This window comes from Jaculus jaculus, chromosome 3, assembly GCF_020740685.1.
Source record: "Jaculus jaculus isolate mJacJac1 chromosome 3, mJacJac1.mat.Y.cur, whole genome shotgun sequence".
NCBI lineage: Eukaryota > Metazoa > Chordata > Mammalia > Rodentia > Dipodidae > Jaculus > Jaculus jaculus.
In genome coordinates this window covers 80,027,001-80,046,524 of record NC_059104.1, presented here as the reverse complement: position 1 = coordinate 80,046,524, position 19,524 = coordinate 80,027,001, and the positions used below count along the sequence as shown (strand labels likewise).

The following is a 19,524-nucleotide window of genomic DNA, read 5'->3' as shown; positions in this document are numbered from 1 at the left end:
GTTGGGCATATAAAACATTCCTACAGCCTTTAAACCTGAGTTGCCTTTGACAAAGAGTTTAAACAAATGGGAAGGTAGTTGGAGCCTCCTGGTCATAGCTCTCTACTGGCTGACACCAGACAGGAAGGGTAAACCATGGCATGAAGAACTTGCACTCATAAACCACGGCCAAACTCACACTTTAAAATACGGATAATACTAACAAGCGCCTTTAACCTCTGAGCCATCTTCCCAGCCTTTAAATTTGGGCTATTTTAATGCATGCCCTAGACATTATTAGGAGTGTCAAAGCCTGCTTATGGGTAAAAAAAAAAAAAAAAAAAAAAAGAAAGAAAAAAGCTCAGGCACTGCTCAAGGTGTTGCTATGCTGCAGTCATGGAAAGCCTTCCCCTTGTCCACCCTCAGCGGCAGCTCAGCCTCTACATCTCAGGTACCTTTGGGAGTGTACTTTATGACCATTGCTGTTCATTTTCTGTTGTGTATGTTGTATGCACTACAGAGAGGGAAAGGATTGACTGAAACAGTTTTCCGCTCATTCATTCATGCACTGGGGCCAGTCCTGGGGGACCATGTGGAGCAATGCGCAAAGCTAGGAGCGGCATACCCGACAGCCATTCAGCTCTTCCTCAGATTCAGGTCGCTGTTGGTCATTAGCGCTGACAAAGACGTGTTCTCCGAAGCATCATCCTGCCGGAGGCTCAAAAATGATTCTCGAGTTATTTGGAGGATCTCTCTCAAGCCTTTGTTTTTCTGCTCGGAGTGCTGTTCTTTTAGCTTCAATATTACCTGGATCATCTTTCTTGCTACCCATCAGTAGTCTAAACATTTGTTCTCGATACTTGCTCTTTATAAGCTCCAAGGCTGAATGATGCTCTTCCAGGGATGTGCGGAGTTCTGCTTCATGGCTTCCACGCGCTTGCTGGGCGCCGTGGTCTGCTCAATGAGAGACTCTGCTGGGTCGTCACGGCCTCGCAGCCGCTCCACAGGGGCGGTGGCGTCGGCAAGGGCCTTCCCAACTGTGCAGCTCATCCTCGGCTTCCGGCCCTCGCAGGCACCGAGGACGCCCGGCCGTCCGGGGGAAACTGAGACTTTGCGTCCTAGTTCCACCTCTTCGGCGAGCACACGCGGAAACCGGACAGACGGCAGCACTGCGGACCCTCGCTCGTCTAGGCGGAACCATGGCTCCGACACTTTGGGCTGGTGCTCCCCCAAAGTCTCTGAATAATTTTTAATGTATAATTTCATTATTGACCACTTCCATACTTTCAGACAATAAACCATGATAATTCCCTCCCCTTCCCAACTTTCCCCTTGTCCCTTCCTTCTCTCCGTTAGTCTCTGTTTTATTTTAATGCCATCATCTTTTTCTTCTATTATAAAGGTATTGTGAAGGTATTGCTAGGCACTGAGAGGTCATGTATATTGAGGCCAATTTCTGTCTGGACAGTTCCATTGCAAGGAGTTGGCTCTTACATTCTTTCTGCCACCTCTTCCGCAATGGACCTTGAGCCTTGGAGGGTGTGATAGAGATGTTTCCGTGCTGGACAGTCCTCTATCACTTCTTACTATGTTGCTTTTTGCCTCATCCCAGAGGTCACCACCATCTGAAAAGAGAAGCTTCTCTAATCAAAAGTGAGAGTAGCATTAATTTATGACTATAAACATTAAGTGTAGTGCTTACTGGGCAGTTTGGTGAGCATAATACCCCTAAGGCTCATGACCTCCCCTGCCATAGGATTTTGATTAGGTTTTTAGTACCATGCATGTATTTCCTCCCATAGAGCTGGTCTTTAGTCAAGTTAGAGAGCACTTGGTTTCCCCTAGAACAGATATGCCACTATTGCACCTGTTCAGTCATTTCGCCTGCCTGGCAAAACTTGAGGCTTCCAGTGTCCACTGTTTTCACTGCTGATGACTTCTGTCTCCCATAGGGCTGCATGTAGTGCAGCTTTTTCCAGCTTTCAGGTGGCTGGTCTACAGGGAGGAGGTTTTCAGCTCAGCCCCATCTTGATTTCTCAGTGATCTTGCTGCCCAGGCATGTGAAGTCTTCAGCAATAGGGTCTTACCATCTCTTTCTCATGGGAAACCAAAGGCCTTGGCAGTATCCTATAATGTTTTGGAGAAAATAGGGACCTCCCTGACCAATAACTCACTGGAAGGTAGCACATCCCTGGCAATGAATATATTCTACTAACAATCTATGGCTTCTGGATATGCCATTATCCAAAAAGTAGGTTTACATATGTCTTATTCAGAATATCTTGAATTTTGATTGACCCTCCCTCTCCCCATCCTGCTTTTACTCAGTCTCTTACCCTGACCTCATTTAGGCCATTCTGCTCCCTGTAACCTGTTCTTCTGCACACACACACACACACACACACACACACACACACACACACATTTATTCACAGTGTTCTTTGCTGTACAAAAGCTTTGTAATTTCATGATATCTGGTGGTTGATTAGTAGTTTTATTTCCTGAGTAAATGGGTTTATATACAGAAGTCATTGTCTATGTCAATATTTTGAACGGTTCCCTCTACTTTTTCCTGAAGCAGTTTCAGAACTTCATGTCTGACATTAAAGTCCATGATCCATTTGGACTTGATTCTTGTGCATGGAGAAAGACATGGATTTATTTTCATCCTACATATAGATATCCAGTTTTCCTAGCACCACTTGCTGAAGAGGCTGTCCTTTCTCCAATGAATAATTTTGGCATTTTTGTCAAAAATCAGATGGCTGTAGCTGTCTGGATTAATATCTGGGTCTTCTATTTTGTTACATTGATCTGCGTGTCTGTCTTTGTGCCATTACCATGCTGTTTTTTATTACTATGGCTTTGTAATATAGCTTAAAACTAGGTATTGTGAGACTACAAGCCTTACTTTTGTCACTCAAAATTGTTTGGATTATTCAAGGTTTTTTTGTGCTTCCAAATGAACTTTATGTTTGTTTTTTCTATTTCTGTGAATAATGCCATCCGGATTTTAATGGGGATTGCATTAAATGTGTAGACTGCTTTTGGTAAGATTGACATTTTCACAATATTGATTCTTCGAATCCAAGAACATGGGATGTCTTATCATTTCTTAGTGTCTTCTGTACTTTCTCACATGCGTGTTTTAAAGTTTTCATTGTATAGATCTTTCACTTCCTTGGTTAGGTTTATTGCAAGGTACTTTATTTATTTATTTATTTTGTTTATTATTTTTATTTATTTATTTGAGAGTGACAGACAGACAGAGAAAGAGGGAGGGAGGGAGGGAGGGAGGAAGGGAGAGAGAGAGAGAGAGAGAGAGAGAGAGAGAGAGAGAGAGAGAGAGAGAGAGGGAGAGAGAAAGGGTGTTCAGGGCCTCCAGGCACTGCAAATGAACTCCAGATGCCTGCACGCCCTTGTGCATCTGGCTAACATGGGCCCTGGAGAATCAAGCTTTGAACCAGGGTTCTTGGGCTTTACAGGCAAGCACTTAACTGCTAAGCCATCTCCCCAGCCCACTTTATTTATTTATTTGTTTGTTTATTTATTTTGAGTCAATTGTGAATAGGAGAGATTCCCTGATTTCATTCTCTGCATGTTTGTTGTTAGCATATAGGAAAGCTACTGATTTCTCTGTTTATTTTGTATACTGCTACATTGCTAAAAGTGTTTATCAGCTCTAAAAGTTTGCTGGTAGAATCTTTAGAGTCCTTTATGTATAGAATCATATCATCTGCAAGCAATGGTAATTTGATCTCTTCCTTTCCAATTTGTATAACTTTTATGAGTATCTTTTGCCTTATTGCTATAGCTAAGTTTTCCAATACTATATTAAATAAAAGTGGGGGCAGTGGAACCCTTGTCTTCTTCCTAAATTTACTGGAAATGCTTCAAATTTTTCCCTATTTAGTATTATGTTGGTGCAGGTTTGTCATAAATAGCTTTTATTATGTTGAGCTGTGTTCCTTCTGGTTCCAGTTTTTGCAGGACTTTTACCACGAAGGATTGTTGGATTTTGTTGAATTGCTTTACTGCACCTATTGAGATGATCATGTGATTTTTGTCTTTCAGTCCATTTACATAGTGTATTACATTTATTGATTTGCATGGGTTGAACCATCCTTGCACCTCTGGGATAAAGCTTACTTGGTTGGCATGAATAATCTTTCTGATATATTCTTGTATTCTGCTTGCCAATATTTTGTTCAGAATTTTTGCATCCATGTTCATGAGGGAGATTGGTCTGTAATTTTGTTGTTGTTCTGTTTTTGTCTCGTTTTGGTATCAAAGTGATGCTGGCTTTGTTTAAGGAGTTTGATAGAATTCCTTCCTTTTCTATTTTATGGAAAAGTTTGAGAAGCAGTGGTGTTAGTTCTCTAAAGGTCTGGTAAAATTCACCATCCATGTGAATCCATGTGAGCCTGGACTTTTTTTAGTTGGGACACTTTTTTTTTTAATAACTGTTTGGCACTCTGTACTTGTTATAGATCTATTTAAATTGTTTATCTCATTTTAATTTAATTTGGTAAATCATAGCAATCAATGAAATCATCCATTTCCTTCAGATTTTCAAACTTAGTGGCATATGTATTTTTAAAGTATGTCCTTACAACTTTCTGAATTTCGTTGGTATCTGTTGTATGGTGCCTTTTCATCTCTAATTTTATTAGTTTTTGTCTCTTCTCTCTTTCTCCTGGTCAGATTTGCTAAGGGTTCATCAATCTTGTTTATCCTTTCAAAGCACCAACTCTTTGTTTCATTGATTCTTTGGATTTTTTTCTTTCTCTTTCATTAGTTTCTGCCCTAATCTTTATTATTTCTTCACATCTATTAATTTTTTGTTTGCCATGTTCTGCTTTTCCAAAGCCTTATGGTGAAGCAGTAAATTATTTACTTGTGAACTCTAATTTCTTAATATAGGCACTTAGACCTATAAATTTCCCTCTTAAGACTGCCTTCATCATGTCCCAAAGGTTTTTTTGTTGTATTCTTATCATTTGATTCTATGAAGTTATTGATTTCCTTTTTGATTTCTTCAACAACCCATTCATTATTCAACACTGTACTTCTTATTCTCCATAAATTTCTGTGTGCTCTGTAGTTTTTTCTTGTTGATGATTTGTAGTTTAATCTCATTGTGGTCAGATGGAGTGCAAGGGATTATATCAGTTTTCCTGTATTTTGTTTAGATTTACTTTGTGCCTTAATATATGGTGTATTTTGGAGAATGTCCCATGTGCTGCTGTGAAAACTGTATATTTGGATGGAATATTTTATAGAAATCTGTTAGGTCCATTTGTTCTATGACATCATTTAATCCATATGTCTCTTTGTTTATTTTTTCCAGGATGATCTGTTAATCATGAATTTGGTATTGAAATCACCCTCTACAATTGTGTTTGGTGTTATCTATGACCTTAAGTCTACTTATTTCCTAGCCCGTTTACTTGAAATACTGTTTTCCATCCTTTCACCCTAATACAGTATGTATCTTTTATTGAAAGATGAGTTTCCTGGAGGCAACAAGCAGCAGAATCCTGCCTTTTAATCCACTCTGCAAGGCTGTGTCTTTTTGTTGGGGTTTGATGCCATTGAGTTATTATTGAAATTTATGCGTTTATTCTCATCATTCTTCTTGTTTTGTCATGCTTCCTATTTCCCTTTACTGTCTTGTTTTAATGGTTATTTGAGTATAGTTTATTTTTTCCTGTTTCCTCATGTGTGTGCCTTGCTTTCTCTTCAGCATGAAGAATTCCTTCAAGTATTTTCTGTAGAGCTGGCTTAGTTGTCATAAATTCCTTTAGCCTGTTTTTGTTGTGGAATATCCTTATTTTTCCTTCAATTTGGAAAGATATCTTTGCAGGATAAAGTAATCTTTTTGACAGTTGTTCCCTTTCAGAACTTGGAATACATCATTCCAAGCCCTTCTGGCTTTTAAAATTTGTGTAATCTGCTGTGATTCTGATGGGCTTGCCTGTGTAGGTGACTTACTTTTTCTCTCTAACTGCTTTCAATATATTTTCTTTGGTTTGTGTGTTTAGTAGTTTAACTATAGCATGGTAAGGAGAGGTTCTTGGCAGGTGTTGTCTATTTGGTGTTCTAAAAGCTTCCTATATCTGCACTGCCATTATTTTTTCCTGATTTGGGGGAAATTTTCTTGTATGATTTTGTTGAAAAATGCCTACTATGCCTTTGGATTGAAATTCTTCTTCTACTATACCTTGATTTCTTATGTTTGATCTTTTCATAGTGTCCCAAATATCTTAAAATTTCCATTCATACCTTCCTATTAGCTTGTGTTTCTCTTTGTTGGACTATATTAGGTCTGCCACTTGGTCTTCTAGTTTAGATACTCTGTTCTCTCCTTCATCCATTCTACTGGTGAAACTTTCCACAGGGTTTTTTATTTGACTAACTGTGTTTTTCAGTGCAAGAATTTCTGCCTGGTTTTTCTTTGGTATTTCTATTACTTGTGTCTTGTAATGACCTCCTTATTTCATTATGCTGGTTTCCTGTGTTCTCTTGGAATTCCTTCAGGAGTTTGGTTTTTTCCTTACTTCCTTTGTTTTCTTCTTTGATTCCTTTGATTCCTTTGAGTATATATAAAATCAATTTTTTAATTTTTTTGTCAGGCATTTCATTCAAAACAGTCTCATTGGGAGTCATTTCTGACGGATTTATAATTTGGGGTGGGGTTTTATTTTCTTGATGATTTGTGTTTTTTCTATTATAATGTAGCAATTTTTTTAAAAAAATTGTTTATTATTTATTTATTTGAGAGTGATAGAGAAAGTGAGAGGGGGGGGGAGAGAATGGGCATGTCAGGGCTTCCAGCCATTGCAAACGAACTCCAGATGCATATGCCCCCTTGTGCATCTGGCTAACGTGGGTCCTGGGGAATCGCACTTCAAACTGGGGTCCTTAGGCTTCGCAGGCAAGCGCTTAACCGCTAAGCCATTTCTCTAGCCCAATGTAGCAATTTTTAAATCTTGAGTTGATTTGATGCTTGGGTTTTCTATTTATCTGTGGTGCTCTGAGACTTGGAAATCCAAGTTTATGTATCATCAGAGTAGGAGCTTAAGGTGCCAAGTGTACCTCTTGTACTCCAGTCCAACCACAGAAGTAATCCTAGGTGTTGTTTGCCTACTATTCAAGTATTCTAGTAAGCTGGGTGGATCAATTTACTGGCAAAATTCTAAAATTCAAGTGAGCAATCTACACACTCAATAAAAACCAGCACAGTATGTAAGTGTGGGGATTGAAATAAACAGATAACCTTATAAAGCCAAAATCCCTAAGGGTGTGTTTTTCTCCACCCCTAATCTTGTCAGATGGGAGATTGAGATATCTTATGAAATGGGTTCCAGATCAACCTGGGTTTGAATCAGATCCTGCCCCCAATAATGACAGAGGAAAAAGACACAGGCCCTGTGAATCTGAAAGCATCAGAGGCAACAATAGTCAACCCCCAAATTCAGCTTAATTGAAAATGGTAAAGCCAGCCACAAACATGTAGCCCATAACCTGCCCTGACATGGAAAGAGAGATTAGCACTTCCAATGCAGGTGTATGTACCTGGTTTTGTGTGACTTCTATGCAACTATCTTACCTGGAAGTTGGTATTTAATAATTTTTGTCTGTAGTATGTATGGTGTGTGTGTGGGCATAGATGTACAGTATATGCAAGTGTGTGTACAGATGTGTGTATCCTCCTCACATGCACGAGGAGGCCAGAGGAGTGTGCTGGGTGCTCTCTTCTGCCTTGTTTCCCTGAGACAGTGTTTCTTACTGAACCTGGAGTTTCCTCTTTTTTATTATTGTTATTAATTTTTTGGCTAGCCTAGCTGACTGGGGAGCTTCAGTGATCCTCTAGTCTCCAACCCCCCTTAGCAGAGGCATAACATTCATATATGTCTATGCACAGCTTTTTACATGGGGGCTGGGGTGAACTCAGGTCCTCATGCTTATAAAGCAAGTGCTTTTACCTACTAAGCTATTTTCACAGTTTCTAGATAATCTTTTTAGTGCATTGTTGAGTTTGGTTTGTAAAAATGTTATTAAGAAATTTTTGCCTCTGTTCAGTAGGCAAATTGGCATATAGTTTTCTTTTTTTATTTTATTATTACATGTTTATTTGAGAGAGAAAGAATGAAACCAGGACCTCTTGCCACTGCAAATGAACTCCAGTTGCAAGCACCACTTTGAGAAACTGGTTTTCTGTAAGTACTGGTGAATTGAACCTGGTCTAGCAAGTACCTTTAACCACCGAGCACCTCCCCATCCCCAGATTTCTTTTTGTTGTTGTTGTATCTTGTTTTATTATCATGTCAATACCTCATAGTATTAATTTTTATAAAAAAAAATGGAGGAGCATTGGTGTTAGCTCTTCCTTAAAAGTCTGGTAAAACTATGCATCTGTCTAGTTGCAGGATGTTCTTTGTTTCAGATACTCTTCTTCACTGCTTCAATCCCAGGGCTCTTTATAGAACTATGGAAGTCGTTTATATCCACTTGATTTAAGTTTTGTAGGTCAAGTGTGTTTAGAGCCTCCTGTTTGCTTTTTGGAATAGCTTTCTGAAATATTCCTTCACAGTCCTCTGGACATTATTGATATCTATTGTAACATTCCCATTTTCACTTCTGATAGTATTAATTTGGGTCTTATCTCTCCCCTTTTTGTTAATTTGACTAAGAGCTTACAAATTGTAATTTTAAGTTTTTTTTATTATTGAGAATTTTAACATACAAACATACTGTAATTTGGTTGTATTCCCATCCCATTATCTTTACCCCCTCTCTTCTACCCCCATTTCACTGAAGACCCTCCTGTTTCCAAGTAGCCCTTCCTCTATTTTGTTGTCCATTCCTTTTGTCTTTCTCCACTCTGCATGATAAAATGTTGATGGGATCAGAATAATGCAGGTCTTGTGGGGGTTCCAGCAATCAATGTGAGGTCATGTATGTACCAGTTGGTTCATGTTGGGAAGACAATGCCCTTCCTATTCTGTAGCTCTTACATTTTTTCTACTTCCTCTTTTGTAATGTTCCCAGAGCTTTGGAGAGTGTGATAGATAGATAGTTTGCTTACTGTTGATTTTTTTCAAGTAACAATTCATTTTTTTTACTGTATCTTTGCATTATTCTTTGAGTCACCATTTTATTGATTTCTGCCTTGATCTTTATTATTTCTTTCCATGTACTGCTTTGGGGTTTGGATTGCTCTAGTTTTCCTAAGCTCTTAAAGTGCACTTTTTTTTTTTTGTGATTACCCTGATTGTTTAAATGTAAGAACTCATAGCTTCTCAGAAGTACCAAAGTAAAGGATTGATAAGTTGTGCTTACATTTTTATTTGAGCCTAAAGATTTTTAATTTTTTCTTTTATTTATTCAATTATCAGGTGTCCATAAAAGAATATATTATTTATTCTCCATATTTTTGTATACTTTCTCTTGCCATTGATTTAATTTATACCTGTAGTCAATGTGGCTCCCAATTCTGGAGGATTTGAAGTGCAAAATCTGGTGCGGTCCTGCTTGCTGCATCATAATAGTATATAAGGAATCACAAGGAAAGAGGGAGAAAGGAGGGAAGAAGAAAGCAGCAAGAGAAAATGTTGGTGAGAGACTAAGAGAAAAGGAGATGCTGAATTCATCCTTCAGCAGGCTGCCACTTCTGCAATAACGAACTTGCTCCCACAGAAACAGTATTAATCTCTTCATGAGGCAGAGCTCTAAAGAGCTAACCACCTGTTAAAGATCCCACCTTTCTGGAAAAGGGTATGGAGGAGAACCAACAATACGAATTTTGTCTGAAAATGATATAATGAAATCCAGTGCTGTGTATACTAATTTTAAATTGTGACAACAACAACAAATATTGTCAATAGTGTTGCATTGGGAATAAAGCTTCCAGCCCTTGAAAGTTAGGGGACACACTGAAACCATAACTTTGGGAAAGCACTGAGAGTACTGACTGTGGAGTTAGAAGTGTTAGTGAGCAGGTCAATTCACCTGTAGAGAATTGGTGAACCATAAGGGTTGACTATATGTACACATGATGTTCTTTTATATCTGAATTTGCAGACTAAGAGGTTTATTCATTATATGTCCTATGTTCATACTTTTAGAAGCACAAGTCCTATTCTTCAGAGTGGGAAGAGGACCCACTCAAACAGCCACTATCAGCAGTTGCAATCAAAGGTGAATAGATGATGAGATGTATTCAGACAGAAGAGTCATGCAGTTAGTACTTCAGGCTTTTGAAACTTTAGTAGCTATTTCCTTCATGGTTAAGCAAGTGATTAGTGGTTCAGAAATTTATTTCTTAAACCATAGCTTAAACGAATGCATTTTTATACTCACTTTATCTATAAAATATTTTCTTATCTTTTGTCTTATAACTATTTGTATTTTATTATAACCATTATTAAAAGTGGATGCCATCTTTTGCTTTAGCATCTGAGAAGGAGCAATCAATCAATAGATGCAATTAGTCATCAGTTACAGACAAAAGTGGTATTGCCAGAGGAGTGTCTTCTTTCTCTAGAATATCTCCCCATGAGCCCCTCATGTTCCTGAAAAGGGAAGTAATAATTGAGTAGCAGGCAGGACAGGACATTAGAGGACTTTACTCACTTTGTTTTTCCTGGCCTGTGCCTATTTGTTATTTAAGATAGCAAATAAAAAGGCCATTATGGCTTGATATTGATTTCTATTAGTATTCTACTATGATATGATGAGATGTAAGAAATTATTTGCATTCTTTCATATTTTCCAAGGCTTCCTTTATGGGGCTGGGAAGATGGCTGAGGGTTAAGAGTGCTTTCCACATCAGCATGAGGGTCTCTTGCACTACAGACTGCTGAGTTTGACTCCCCAGAACCCACATTAAAAGCACATCTATAATTCCAGCCTATATGTGGGGAGGAGAGGACAGAGAATCAACAGAACTCACTGATGAGCAGAAGCTCCTGGTTGAAGGTAAGACCCAGTCTCAAGCAAGTATGTAGTTTTATAAGAAGAGGACACACAATGTTCTACTCTAATCTCTGCATGCACAGGATATAACCCACATATATGCACGCACATACACACCACAAACATATTCTATGTATACACACACATACTAAAGACTTTCTTTGTGGCCTAAGATGTGCTATATTTTAAAAAAAGTTCATGAGCTGCTGAGAAGAATTTGCATTGGATGGATAGTCTGTAGGCATCTGTCCATTTAATCTATGTTGCAGTTTAACTCTGGAGTTTCTTTCTGTATTGTAGTCTGGATGGTTTATCCTTTGATAACAGTGAGGATTTGCACAGCTACTGTATTAGGACTTATCTGCCATTTGTTGTTCATTAGTGTTGAATGACATTGTGATCCCTAATATTGGTGCATATAAATTTACATTTGTTATATCTTCTTGACAGATTTCTGCCCTTATTAATATGCCTTGGTCTTTATCTCTTATGCTTAATTTTGGCTTGAAGTCTATTTTATCAGATATAAGAATCACTGTGCCAGAGAGCTAGAGGGATGGGTTAGTGATTCCCTTCCCTAGCCACCCAATTAAAGCTTGAGTGGCATTTGTTTGCAGCACTAAGACCCTGACACACACTAGATGTTTGGATCTTGATTTTTAAATATAATTCGTTATTCTGCATCTTTCAATTGGAGAATTAAGAATTAGAATGACTTTTGAGAGAGAGTTTCTGGTTCCTGTAATTTTCTTGGTTGCTTTTCTGGTTGGTTAGATTATTATTTGCTTTTTTCTTCCCTCCATTAGGGGCTTACTGGTTTACCAAGTTGGGCATAATTGATTCTAAGTTCTCAATTGCTCATCTGTTCCTCTTATATATAAAAAAAAATTCTCTGGTTTTTCAAGGTAGAGTCTTGCTGTAGCCAAGGCTGACCTGAAACTCACTCTGTAGTTCAGGGTGGCCTTGAACTGATGGTGATCCTCCTACTTCAGCATCCCAGGTACTGGAATTAAAGTTGTGAGCCACCACACCCAGCCATCTCATGAAATTTATTCATTCCTGTGCTCTTATGATTGAGTATGTATTTCCTTCTCCTCTTTACTTAGGATTCCTTTACGTGTTTCTACAATGCTGGTTTGGTGTTCATAAATTACTTCAGGTTGTACTTGTCTTGATATATCTTATTTCTCCATTGATTTTCAAGATGACTTTGCTGAATATAGCAATCTTGGTTGGCATTTATTTTGGGGCTTGGAATATATCTGTGCCTTTTTAGGTTTTAGGGTTTCTTTTGAGAGATCTGAATGTATTTTGACATGTTTGTCTTTTTAAAAGGATGGGACTGGAGAGATTGCTCAGTGGTTAAGGGTAATTGCTTGCAAAGTCTGATGGCCTGGGTTATATTCCTCAGTGCCCACATAAGGCTAGATTGTCAAGGTGGCACATGCATCTGGAATTCATTTGCAGTGCCTAAAGGCCCTGGTGCACCTATTCTCTCCTGTCTCTCTCTCCTTGAAAAGGAATAGTAAAATATTTTTTAAGTGGCAAATGCCTTTAATCCCAGCACTTGGGAGGCAGAGATAGGAGAATCAGCATGAATTTGAGGCCACCATGAGACTAAATAGTGAATTCAAGATCAGCCTGGGCTAGAGTAAGACCCTATCTTGAAAAACCAAAGGGGAAAAAGAAAAAAGGAACCATGCATTTTCTCTAGTAGTTTTTACTATTGAAATTTTGTATTTTTCTTTGTCTGGCATTTTAGCTATCGTGTTACAGAGAAGGTCTTCTCTGATAATGTCCACTTGGGATTTAAAATGCTTGTAGTGTTTGCATGTCCATTTCGGTCCTTAGATTTGGCTAATTTTCTGCCATAATTTCATTGAATAGATTTTATGTCTTGAGGGTTATTTTGGCTCCTCCTTACAGCCCAAGGTTTCTTAGGCTTGATTGCTATTTATATCCCAGAATTCTTATAACTTATAGAAATGATTATTCTTAATTTTCTTTATTGATATGTGCATGCATTTTTCCTCCATCTGGTATTCTATCCCAAATCTCCTTTTTCTTCTTTGTTCTGTTGCCAATGCTTTCCACTGTGTTTATCCAATTCTTTAATTTTCAACATTTCTATTTGTGTTTCTCAAAATCTCAAGTTGCATTTTTTTGCATGTGTAGGTGATGTATATGCATATGGTGTATATACATATACATACATACATTTGTATGCATGTGGGTGCATAGTTGTGCACACATATGTGTGTGGGTCTATATATAGAGGCCAGAGACTGACATCAAGTGTCATTTTAGATTGCTTTCCATTTTATTTATTGAGGCAGGGTCTCTCACTTGAACCCAGAGCTTTCATATTTGGCTAGTATAGCTAGCAGTCTTGTCCCAGGGATACTCTGTCTCTGCCCTTTGCTGGAATTATAGGCAGGCTATCACACCCACCCAGCATTTATCTGTCCTGTGGCTTCTGCAGCATTTGCAGGGGTATCTCTTCTGGTTTTATTTGAGAATACTCTTGGTGAGCAGTCATCGCCTGGAGGGCTGCTCGACATCCAGCTCCACTTATGGAGATGGAGATAGGCTGCTTTGGCACACAGCATCAGCTACCTGACCCCACTGAGAGCTGTGTGACTAATGCCGTGTATTACTCTGCTCCCTTGTCCTGGGACACTATTCTATTTATCCACATTTTGCAGCTGTTCTATCTTTCTCTCTTTGAGATGTCCTCTACTTTTTGTTATCTTGAATATTCTCTTTCATGGTGTCACACAGAGGCCACCTTACTCTAGAATTATGTGTTCTATTTAATTTTTGACTGCCAGAGAAGAAGCATTGTTTCAGACCATTTCAAGGATACCAAGGCTGACTTTGCCATTTATTTCTGATAGTTGTGGTGAAAGATATCCCTTGAGATACTCTCAGGGTGGGTACATATGTCTGACATGATAAATTCATGGGTACATTATAATCTCCTTAAGCCTTTGGTGAACCTCTAATGCACAGCAAGGCAATCCTACCATTACAACTTACTTTAGTGTTAGTTGACTTTGGTGCTTTAGCTAACCAGTCATCAACCTAATTGTGGGATCATACTGAGGTATAACTTTGAATCTGCTTAGCAAGCCTATATCATGTTTGGCCTGATTAAGCATTAAATAAGATACTCTGAAAGGTTAATAAGTCAATTGCATTATAATTCAACACAAAGATGAATTAGACCCTGAGTTTTGTTTTCAAAACTCTTAGTTCTGTGCATACATATGACAAAGATGCAATCTTTTATTCCTTCCATCTCAATTCCTCTACAAATGCCCTAGATTTCTGCTTGCAAATGCTTGAAAAATCTTCAAGTTCATTTGGTGCATATCAGGCTACTTCATTGGTCACATCTTGTACTTCACCCTTTGAGGTTTGCTAAGACTTGAATCATGATCTAGGTCTAGAAGCAAAGAGAGATAGTAGGAATGTTCCCACAGAGAATTATTAATCCCTCTCAGAGAAACTGCCTCAGACAAGGCTACTTTATCTCCTTTGGGAAGAAGTAGGCTGGCAAAACTGCTTCTAATGGAAAAGAAGACTCAGCAGAATTTCAGTGTTCAATATCCAGATTCATCACTTCTCCCTGTGAGAAGTCCTCATCCAATATTTAGCTTCTATTCTTTCCAAGCATTAAATAGGATACTCTGTGAGGTTCACAAGTCAATTGTATTATAATTCAACCATACAATGAGTTAGTCTCTGAGTTTGGCTTTCAAAACTCTCAGCTCTGTACTTACATATGATAAAAATTTCTTTGAGGGATGACATAGACACTTTCTGTTATTTACACTAAGCTTGAGAGCTGGGAATTTGATCATCAGATATCATACTCACCTTTGTCCCCATTGTCAATTAGTATCATTATACCAGTTAAAATATTCTAAGGAACAAATGCATGAACATCCATAGCCATGCTGCTTATAAACATATTCATGTATGACTTAATGAGGAGGATATAGTCTTAGAAATGTATCATTTGGTGCTTGTTTTTTCTTTTGGTCATCATACAAATATCAACTAAGGCACTATGACATCACTAGGTTATATAATCTTATGAGAATATGGTCAGTCATTCATGTGAACATCACTATGTGACTTGTAGTCAGCTCCACATTGTTAGGATGAACATCCAAACCAAGTAGTTTATATGATGAAGGGATTTATTTCAAGCTTACAGATCCAAAGGAGGGTCCATAAATATCATAAGAAGCTGCTTCCATACATCCAAGCAGAAAGAAACACCCAAAATGCCAGCGAAAACCAAAATCAGTGAGCACAAATCAGCAGCAAGACATCAGAGCTCACACTGCTCTCTTATAGCTATGGACTCAAATTTAGATCCACTCCCTAATACACCTTAGGGCTGGACCCTAGGATCCACCCCTAGTGACAATTCCTCCAGTGAGGTGACTGGAGACCCAAGTTACAAGCTTTAATAAAACACCCAAGTCTATGGGTGACTGTGGTGGTTTGATTCAGATGTTCTCCATAAACTTAAGTGTTCTGAATGCTAGATGATGGAAATTTGTGAATTAACATCTCCTGGAGGCAGTGCATTTTTGGGAGCAGGATTATGTATATTATAGCCAGTTTCCTCTAACCAGTGTTTGGCACACTCTCCTGTTCCTGTTGTCCACCTGATGTTGGCCAGGAAGTGATGTCTACCCTCTGCTCATACCATCGTTTGCCCTGCCGTCCTGGAGCATACCCTTGAGTCGGTAAGCCAAAATAAATCATTTTTTCCAAACAAGCTGCTCTTGGTTGGGTAATTTCTGCCAGCGGTGCAAATCTGACTGCAACAGTGACTTACAGCTTTATTAAGGTTTGAAATGTCCAATGGGAATATTTTAGATATTTATATTTTATAGTATCTTATTATTTATTTTTGCTGAGACAGAGACTTTCTGTATAGCCCAGACTAGACATGAATGCTCTATATGCCATGCTATCCTCACTCAAGCATCTTGTCTCAGCCTTTTTAGTGCTTGCATTACAGGTGCCATTCTGCCTGGCGTATTTTATGTATTTCTGTGCCACAACATCTTACCTTGTGGAATAAGAATCAAAAATCAACAAACTCAAAAAGATTCAGTTTCTCTGGAGCAATTCTTATTCTAAGTCTTATATCAGTCAGTTTTCTCTAGAGGAACAGAACCAAGAATAATTGTCTTATATGTATGCAAAGCAGGTTCATCCACACTAGGTACCACTGAAGTCTCCTGCATCTTTAGCTCCAATTTCTACTACTTCCATAAGTAAAATATAAGGTTGAACCAAACAACTTTATTATCTACACTTAGGCAGCAAGGGACAGTAGAAACCTGGGAATTCAGGAAAGCTATTCCCTCAAGGCTAAGGAAGGCCTCCAGGATAGATGGAATTTTGTCTGGGAATGCTCAACTTCACAGCATAGCTGAAGTATCACAGGCAGTAGTCCATTTAGAGATGTATACCCTGGGGGAACATGAGATGTTGGCCACAGGGTGGTAGGACACTTTGATCTAGGAGGGACAAGAACAGGGTTCAGTTTGTTTTGTTCAGTTCTTCCTTATTTTGTGATTTTTACATGCCTAATGCATTCTATTCCTGAAAACTTCAAGAAAGAAGAGTAGGGAAAGGACTAGAGAATTTGAAGGCCATTAGAACTACAGTTCTGATTTTTTTTAGTGTATCATTGTTGTAATAGGTATATAAAACCTAGAAATAGGGCTGGAGAGATGACATAGTGGTTAAGGCACTTGCCTCAAAGGCTAAGGACAGATGTTTGACTCTCCAAGTCCCATGTAAGCCAGATACACAAGGTGACACAAGTGTGCAAGGTTACACATGTGCACAAGATGGCACACATGTCTGGAGTTCGACTTCAGTGGCTGGAGGCCCTGGCATGCCAATTCTCTCTCTCTCTCTCTCTTTCATAATTACAAAAAAGAAATATTTTATATTTTAATACATACACCTTATCCTTAAGCTACACAGGCAAGTGCCTTAACTGCTATGTAATCTTTACAGCCCAATAATACATATTTTTTTTATAGGGAAAGTAGATCTAACTTATTTTTACTGTCTTTGTCAGGAGTAAAAGTTTTACTTTCTACCTACTTATTGTACATAAACTATTATGTTTTTCTTTTAAAATCTCAGATGAAGATGGCCATTATTCTCATTAACTTTTGCAGTTTGTGCTAGGTAACTTCAGCATAGGTAAGGATGTTTTCTTGTTTTAGTTTTTTATTTTCTCCCCTCTTGGTATTTTGACATCAATTTGCCCCTGATATAATGGGCTACTTCATAAACCTTTGTTTGAGTCTTCAAAGTATGTATGGTTTGATGGTTGCTAATTTTTTATTACTCATTATTTTGAGTGAATGCTTAGTTTTCATTCTATAGTGAGTTAATTGTATGCTGTTTGAATTCTACAAATATATGTGTTGGATATTATTTGGTACACTTTTTATTTTTATTCTTTTAAATTAATTAAATTTTTATTAATTAGTTTTGTACTCAGTGAATATAGTCAAGTTGGTACCATTGTTAGGCTTGTCCATGTCCTACCCCCTCTCCCTGGCTCCTCCTTGTTGAGGTATATGGGTCATACATTGTGGAGTTAGCCCACAGTTATGGGTAGGAGAAATGTCTCTGCGTATCATGACCCAACATGTGGCTCTGACATTCTTTCCACCCCCTCTTCTGCAAAATTTCCCTGAACCATGTTGGCTTCATTTTGGGTCTGTTTCAGTGATGAGGTGTTGGGAACCTCTGTGTCTCTGGATATCTGACTTGGTAGGAGTTGATTGTTCTCTGTGTTGATCTCCTTCACCCTTGTGCTGGTACCTGGTTCACCAAGAAAATAGCACCCTTGCTTGTTTCACCAATGATTCTTAGTTTTAGCTGGGGCCCTTTTGAGGTATGATGTGGTGGTTCTCTCCTTAGTATCTGTGTCTATCTGAAAAAGAGAAGCAGATTCTCCAATGGAGAGTAAAGTTAGCACCAGACAAATTAATAACCTTCATTTTTTTTTTAGAGATAATTTAATAGGTGTAGGCTCTCTTATAGCCCATTATTGGTGGTAGCTTGATATTCGAAAGCAGTCTCATGTTTGGATATGGTTCTGACTTGTTTCCCAGCTCCAGCTATGGATCCCGTTCCACTGAGCAGGTCAGTTAGCCAAATCAAGAGAAGTTGGTTTCCCACCATGGCTGTGCATTACTATTGCACTTGTGTGAGCATCATGACAGGTTATTTGCTTCTTGGACAGATACTGGTCATTTTTCCCCAGTCACCCACATAGCACCTACTGGCACTAGGTGCTCTGACTGTCTGGGGACTGACTCTCTTCCAGCTTCCAGTTTTGTCATTCTATTTTATGTGTCAACCACATATGGTGTCTTCAGCAGTAGGGTCTTACCACTAACCTTTGGTAGGTCATCAAGTACTCTGACAGAAATCTGTCTTGCTCATAGGAAGCCTCTGATCAAAAGCTCATTGTGGATGATAGCCACATGCTGGTAGTGGGAGTTACAGGTCAGTGCCCACTCAGAGAAGAAAGAAAAAGATAACTAATATAAAAGAGTTCGAGAGAAGAGAGAGAGAGAGAAGCTGTAGATTAAGGTCAGTCTTCATCGTACCCTCTTCAGTGTCTTGTGGCTCAGGTGTTCCCTTTAAGGGTCTGGTAAAGCTTCAGCCATTTGGTCTGCCTTTTAGGATATAGAATTTTATGATACCATTGCTGTTTGGGCCTAGGTTTGTGTCCACAACCCCATCCCTGTCCTCCCCTCCCTCCCCACCCACCTTATTGTCTAGTCCTTGAGATGCATGCTGGGTATGTCAGAATCTTGGGCAGATTCAGGTTAGGTGCTGTAGATGAGTGAGACTATGCAGTGATTATCTTTCTGTGGTTGGGTAAGCTTGCTGATAATGATCTATTCCAGCTTCAACCATTTTTCTTCAAAATTTCATTGTGTCAGTTTTTTCTTACTGCTGTGTAGAATTCCATTGTGTAGATATACCACATTTTAGTTATCCATTCTTCTAGTGATAGACATCTGGGTTGATTCCAGCTCTTAGCTATCATGAATTGAGCTGCTATAGACATGGTTGAGCAAATCTCTCTGGACTGAAGTTTAAAGGTTTTAGAGTGCATGCCCAATAAGGGAATAACTGGGTCTCTTGGTAACTCAATAGTCAGATTTTTAAGGAGTCTCCACATTGCTTTCCAAAGTGGTTGTACCATCTTAGATTCCCACCAACAATTGATGAAGGTTCCTAATTCTCCACATTGTCTCCAGTATTTATTTTCATTTTATTTTTTGAAGTTTGCTATCCTTATTATGGTAAGGTGGAATCTCATAGTTGTTTTAATTTGCATTTCCCTGATGATTAGGGATGATGAACCTTTTTTTTTTTTTAAGTGTGTATTTGCCATTTGTATTTATTTCTCTGTGAACTACCTGTCCAGCTCTTTGACCCATTTTGTGAGTGGGTTGTTTGACATTTTATTCTTTAGGTTTTTGAGTTCCT

At 38.6% G+C, this 19,524-nt stretch overlaps 1 pseudogene; it reads right to left on the bottom strand.

Moving 5' to 3' along the window:
- Positions 1-615: 615 nt before the first annotated feature.
- LOC123459241 lies at positions 616-1,029 on the bottom strand (annotated as a pseudogene).
- Between the last annotated feature and the right edge of the window lie 18,495 nt (positions 1,030-19,524).